The 8,130-nt window shown below is 26.4% G+C and overlaps 1 protein-coding gene across 2 annotated transcripts in view; it reads right to left on the bottom strand.

The window, feature by feature from the left end:
• Positions 1–8,130, bottom strand: part of LOC112683120 (rho guanine nucleotide exchange factor 40-like) — a 156,476-nt gene that overhangs the window by 110,283 nt on the left and 38,063 nt on the right. The window lies entirely within an intron of this gene.

Below are 8,130 nucleotides of genomic sequence, written 5' to 3'. Positions count from 1 at the left end.
ACACACACACACACACACACACACACACACACACACACACACACACATGCACACATACACTACGCAAAGATTTAACAAGGTAGTTTAACGAGGGCCTATGAACATACACAAACACATTTCCATATGTATGGATCAGTTGGATTTACTATGGACTACATGACTGGAAACAATGAATATGTCACCTGTGCAGCAAAATTACGTTTATTCGACGATCATCGTACACATTATAGGTATATGATAGTTATATACATATATATAATATTCGATTTAAAGTAGGCAGAAAGATTGTTGTAACGGAGTAGTCTTAAATCAAATTAAGAATAATTGGACAAGACTCGGGCGACATGCTGTGAACGTGATAATAACAATAATTAAACATCGACGACTTCAAACATTTTTTAATGACTATAGATACTGACGAATAAATGTAACGATTCATTTAGGATGTTCTATCGTAGTATTAAAAGCTATGTACAACATTTAGTTTTTACAACATTTATCATTCACTATTTTTAATCAATGGGTACATACAATATATTTTATAATGCAAATAATTAAAATAAAACTAGTAAATAGCAGACGTTTTGAAAAATAATTATAATGAATAAAATACCTGTGTTAATTGTATAAAAAGTACCTACAAAATATTAAATAAACATTTAACACATTATATGGGAGATATAATTAAGTAAACATTATACAGTACTCTACAATACGAATACTATAACACAATTACAGCACCGATTAAATTAGATACTATTCTAAAAAGATAACTTTTTTATTTCCTATTTTATTATACTCATTATAAATTATTATTTATAATAAATCAAAATTATTAATATAATTAACTTGTTGTAAATGAGAATCAAATTCAATATTAACTAAAAAATACAAATTCAGAGGGTTAAAACTATTTGATATGTTCTAAGTATATAAAAACTAAACAAAAATGTAATCATACATCGAAATAAATAAAATAAATATAAATTACATTTTATTTAATTATTTTGTTAAGTAAAATCATTACAACATTCTTAGTGATAATGCAACTTTATAATAATTATTAATACCTAGTCAATTCAAAATTAATAGAAATATAGAAGCTATATAAGACAAATAAAATAGTATTAAGTATAGATACTTGATGTGATTGATTTGAATGAAACTATTTCATAAATTTACACAAAAAAACTATTCATTTTTTATATTTAGTTGATTCCAACAGAAGTTTTTTCATAACGTAAGCATAATACACCCAGCGATTAATATACATTTAAGCAGTAGTTATTCTACTCGTATTTGCGCAGGCGTCTTCTTAACACTTTTTAACAGACTGCAAATATATGTATTTTGTCTTTAAACAAACAGAAGACGCCTCCGACGATACATTTCATAGAAATATGTTTTACGGTAATATTTGAATAATTCAAAACGATATTTTAAAAAGGTTTGATTTAAAGGGAGAAATTTTAAAACAACATAAATAATTTTATTTACCAACTATTATAAATTCAAACCAAATACAAATCTCATAAATCTTATGTTTTTTTCCATTAATTTCCATTCACATTTTTTGCCTATTGTTAATTCCCATATATATTTTCTGAATTAATTTTAATCGCTCGTTATTTTTCGAACCACGAAAAGTGCCTAATAAAGTATTCAAGTAGTGTATGTGGCATGAGTTTACATCCTCAAAGCGTCTGTCCGGTTTCCTGTGGAGTTCAGTGTGAAGATTGTGACGGAATCAGTATTAATAAAAATATATATAAACGGCTTTTCAAATATTTTTATTTTTTATGAATTATTATGAAATAAGACGGTACTTATAGCCTAACACAAGAAACAAGTAGTCTGAACCAATTATTACGAAACAATAAGTGTGTCTACCCACACAAAGATGAGGGTAAAAATCCTATTAATTTAATACAGACGAGGTTATTTTCCAAAAGATTAAACTTTTTCCAACAACATAAAAAACCAGTTTTGGTTATGAAACTACGTAATTTTTTTAATCAGATCGTTGATCGTGAAGTGATTAGACTCGTAATATAAGTTTAAAAAATAATTTTCGATTGTCATCTTAAAGTCATAAACATTAAGATGCATTTAAGAATGCTGATTTGAATTCAATATTAATACGTATTAAGTATTTTAGAGACTCTAAAAATAATTAACTTTAAATAAAAAATACATCAATTATTTATGTAATTTAATAACAATGATTATTTGTAATTCAGTGAAATATAAACACTTAAACTTACTTAGAACTCCTATAAAAATAAATAATATTTGATCAAATTTCAAGAAACTTACATTCTATTTAATATTTAATAGAAGTATAAATAACGAGATAATTAAGTTATGTTTTTATTTTATAACATTTATATGGATTATATTTTAAGTTTATGTAATAAAATATAATTCTTAATATACCTCAATTACCATAAAAAGTGGTATACACTTTTACAGTTAACTTTTATCACCAATATTACAAGAGAACACCATATGTTGCTAATAAAAGAAATATTTGAGTAATAATATTAAGAGATAAGACTATAGAATAGAAACTACATACTATATAGTTCTATATTAAATGTAACTATATTAAATTCTATAGTAAATTATTATATAATAAAGCAAACGACTTTTTTTCAAAATTTCTTAATTTCTAAATGGATCAAATAGGATTATTTTGAGAAGTAGTTAACTTTAAAGTTTCCTCGACGGAACAAAAACAATTTTCACTAAATTTAGTCAACATAAATAATGTTAGTTTATAAATAAAATAATATCAATTTTTAATTTTATTTTTTTTATATTTTTTTTTTTTAGATTTAATTTATGAAATGTTAAGAATGTTAATTTTCATATAAATACATGAAAATTAAATAAATGAATTGCTATAAATTTAATGTAACTTCTCCACAAAAGTTTTCTACGTTGTAGTAGGTATCAATTAAAATGTATTAATATAAACTTTAAATATATTTAATATAAAATAAAAACTTATTTATTGTGTTTTGAAAAAGCATGGATCAATATTGAGAAAAGTATTTATCTATGTATTTGCATATTATTAATATAATACCTATCATATATTCGTATTAAAAAGTATATTATTTAAAACACATTTGTACAAACATTTTAACTAGATCAGAATTATACAGGATATTTTAAGTACATGAAATATTCACTATACTGCCTATATTACTATAATACATATAATAAAACGTGATGCCCAAAAATACGCAGCCATTTGCAGCTGTATTTTTTCCACCTCCAACAACTGCACCAACAGCTGTCCTCAACTGGAAAACACCTCTCTTACTCTCATTATAAAATAGTATACGTTTGGTTTGCACCCTTTATTTATGCATAATAATAAAGATAGTAACAAATGAATACTAATGAGTTAATAAAAATCAGGACAGGTGTCCTCCGAGAAGAAAAATACATATGGGATGGTCCTAAAAATATATTTGCAAATTGAGTTTATCAATAGTATTTTTAAAATAAATTATTTGAAATATTAAATTAAAAAATTATCATTAGAAAATATAGATCACCTTTAATGGAGTCAATAAATGGATAGATAATATTTTATAGCGTATATGTTTGAATTAGGGTTTGTCTATACATTTATATAGAAAAGGAGAACAGAGGGTCAGCGTGTCATCTAAAAAGATTGATGACGGAGCAAAACTAATAGCTATTGACGGTCACTCATACACTATACAATCTACATTGATAACATTTTTGACAAATGGCTTACAACATAAAATGTTTACAACAGATATATTTAAGTAATAAAACATAACTTTGACGTTTATAAAACAAACATTAAATAAAGGTTCAATAACGTGAACAATTTGTTTAAAATATACTCGGAAGTTCAAATACATTCAAAATCAGAAATAAAGCAAAGTGTTCATTAAAATAACCATTGATAAATTTAATTATATACATTTCTATGAATTGTAAAAATGGTATATAATTTGAAAATATTCTTTAAAATTACTTAAATGTTGTGTACATTTTTAGCGACTTGAAAATAATCAAACGATTTGAATTCAATGGTACTTTTACTACAACCGTAATTGATTTATAATACTGTATTAATTAGATAATAATGCATTAATTACCTCTGCAGAATAAAAAATAAGACGTCTACATTACAATAATATATGCAATATTTATATGCATAAATATATACATAATAAGTCTCAAAGTAGCTTAAATTTCGAAATATTCTCAAAGGTCCCTGAATCCCATAATCAATGAATCCAAGTAGAGGCGATCAGATTGCAAACACGCTCCCGAGCGCACACACACACACACACACACACACACACACATATGAATTGTCCTTATATCCAAGACAGCGATACGGGCGTTTTAGTTAGAAATTATTAAACACAAATGAGAAATCCATATAATAATAAAGAAAATTAGAAATATTATAGTGTAACCTTGTCGAACAGTGACAAATGATAAGATTATAAAACGACTGAGCTCTCCCGAAATAATGAATCACTTAGCCACTGCATATGTGAGGCATATCGAAATCAAATTGGGAAGAAAAGTACATTTAAACACGACAAAAAGATTACCGAACGTCTTTCGAGTAAAATCATACATTACTACGATGTAATATTAGTATAATATTATTGTACGTTACTGTACAAATACTACATTATGAATACTCACGTAATATGCATGTGTAAAAAATCCGTACCGACGATGGACCCGAAAGACCGCAGCAGCTAGTCAACACGCGAAAATATTATTACTGTCGAAAGAAACGAAAAAATGTTTAAACCGAAACGAAATGAGAAAAAAGAAAAACACGCACACAACACGTTGACGATAAACCGCGCAAGAACGAACAAACGATAACAACGACGGACAACGAAAGACTGCCGCGGCCCGTGGCGTCGGCGGGAACGATGGATGGCGGGAGTGCGGTGGCTACGCATCTATGACGAACCGTGGTAACTGAGCGCGGGGTACCCTACCGCGACCACAACGCCGCACAGTACCACGACCACAGCGCCGCGCAACGATCTGTCCCAGCCGGTCTCCCCTCTGAACAGCGTTCAGAGTTTGAACCCTCGGACGATGATTAACCAAAGCCGTCTGTGACGATAATATTCGACCAAACGGTGTTTTCCTCATGTGTTCCGTCCGAACAACCAAAACCATCAACAGTAACAACACTCATAGTGGTTTACCAGTAAAATATATTGATGATATGCGATCTCAAACGTTCATTCACACTGTTAGCAAATGAAACAAATCGGTTTTCACACTCTACGCATTTGCATTATAATATTATGTAAAAGGATAACGAAAACATTTCCAAAATAGTATCATTGGAGTACGTCATGTGTTTGAACTAGTACGGTGGAGTAAGGCGGAAGGACGTGACTGCACGAACAAATACAATACCTACTCATACAATATTTACGCTAGTATTATGATGTTACACGATATTATACACGTATTTTTCTTTTTTTAACACCTCGAGATACAATTAAAACTGTTAACTATATTAATGTCCATAAAAGTAAAAATGTCTAACCATTTAAGTATTTTTAATATTTCATAATTGTATACGTTTACCTGCTATAAAAATCTTAACTCTTAAACTTGTAGGTATAAAAAAACTCTTTTTAAAGCCCGTACGAAAAATAATGTATCATTGCTATGAAGAACTTATAAAAATTTATAAATACATGCCTCATAAATATAATTAGTAATTAAGAAAATATTACGAAGAATCAATAAGAATTTTCGGATACCATTAGAATCTTACTCCTAAAAAAATTATTTGGAATAGTGACGAATACGAAGAAAAAAAAATTAAAATATTTTCATTAAGTACGAACTATTTGTAAATGCTTTTAATATATTACTAATAATATTATTCGCTTACCTATTTCTTTTTTTATTTATTTCTTTTTTATATTAACTTTATATTGAAGATATTATAGATTAGATTAGATTCAATTATATACATATAATATTCACTTATGCTCATTTTTCCATATGCATACAGATTGTAAAATTCTAAAAATTTTATATTAACAATAAAAAAAAAGAATAGTTCTGACGCAAATTTAAATTCAAAATTAATTTATTAGTATTGTAACCATAATATAGTTTTAATTAAATAATAACCACGTAAAATGAACAATTTAAGCAGAGCTGATTAAGTTAATATTATATATTATAGATACAAACGACTAGTTAAATTAAATAAAGAAGTACCTCAGAATTTTCGAACGACAAACAAAACTTTTTTTGAATTAGCACAATTCTGGATTAAACTATAAATTAATTAATAATAATATTTAGCAATAGTATACTGGAGACTTATGCAATAATGATAGCAAAAAGAGTTATTAAATAGGTAAGAAATAAAGCTACAAAAAGCTTTACCTAATTTTGATGAATTAAAAATTGTTTAATCTTTTATATATAACTCCTTTTTAAGCAAGTACACATTATTTGGCATACATTCAAAAGTTCCATCATCGTCCAGTCACTCAATTTTGTAATAGGACAATAATACGACAACACGTGTGGAATGCAATTATTATATAGTCCATCTACTCATATGCGCTAAGAATAAAATTTAATAAACAATTTTACTTGCCAAAATATCCTTTATAAAAGGTATAAGTTTCTTAATTCAACTACCACTATATTTTTCGGTTCCTTGCCATCGAATCGTATGTATTGCAAAATTCATACACATTAAAGACTCGGTAGCTGCATGATAAATTATTATACAGAAAGGACTATTTAAAATAGGCGGCCACAACTGAATGTTTTCGAATTTAATTGGTTTCAGTTAATTTACGAACCAATAATGTAAATTAAGACTTAATCCTAATTGAACAAATTGTTGATCATATTTCATTTCAGCATCGTAAATGTGGATTTTTTATTTTGCTACATAGCCTTAGAAATCTAGGAAAAGCTATTATTGATTCTATTGCAGAACAATGATTCATAAACATTAACATTTTATTTGTAACTCTACACATATATTTTTATTTCAATAATACCATAAATTATGAAAACATTCATTTTAAAGACGATATTAATATATTTACAAAACAACTTGAGTCTAAATATATTATTATTAATATTATTTATTAATATAGTATATTAAAATATAAATAACAAGTATCACGGTTATTTTTATTATTCACTGGGTAAAAATATATTCCCATAAATCAAAAGTCATTAAGATACAAAACGAAATATTATGGAATATCTAGTCAAATAAAACTATACTTAAGTTAACCGAAGGCATGAAAATATCATCTTAATGTATTTATATGCCTCAAACCACTTGAGTTTCTACACAGCGTGCTTACATATCATTAAACATTTACGTGGTATTCTTATAACTAAAATTATAACTCAGAAATTCATAGTTGAGATACGTTTTCAAAAAAAAAAAAAAAAAACATTTAAATATAAAATAATCAAAAAAGTATTCATGTTAGTTGCAGCTTATGTTTTGAATTATGCAGTATTACAGTGGTTTATGGTGTCTATCGCGGGACGACCTAATTGTAATATTAACTCCCTAAACTTTTTTCTGTTTTACTACAATCGTCTTGTGTGAATATAATTTTGATTATTAGATATTTCTTCGGATTTATTTTGTTTTTAAGTGTTTTCAGTTTTTTTATTGGTTATACGATTATACGGTAACATGGCCAAATTAATAATTAAAAAATAATAACCAGAACTTAAATAAATAAATGACTATAATGAAAAATATGTATAATGTAGATCTTAATTTTTAATACACATATAAAAAAATGGAATTTGCTACTGAGTTAGTTAATTCTTAATTAGTCGTTTAACTGTGTATAAGTATAAAGTGATACTAAACATTCTCACACTTATTTCATTATTTACAAGTTTATCCATTTTGACCTCATTCACATAATTATGAGATTGTATTTGTTATTTTAGGAGATTGAAGAATATTAGGATACCTATTACATTCGTAAATTGTTATACGTAAAAATAAATCAATGTTAATAAGATTTATATTTTATATTATTAATTTCGTATATACGTCATATAAAAAAAATCTCAATT

Source organism: Sipha flava, unplaced genomic scaffold (assembly GCF_003268045.1).
Source record: "Sipha flava isolate LNK unplaced genomic scaffold, YSA_version1 220_pilon_pilon, whole genome shotgun sequence".
In the NCBI taxonomy this organism is placed as follows: domain Eukaryota; kingdom Metazoa; phylum Arthropoda; class Insecta; order Hemiptera; family Aphididae; genus Sipha; species Sipha flava.
Note: the sequence above shows the minus strand (reverse complement) of the source record. Positions and strands in the feature narration are given on the sequence as shown.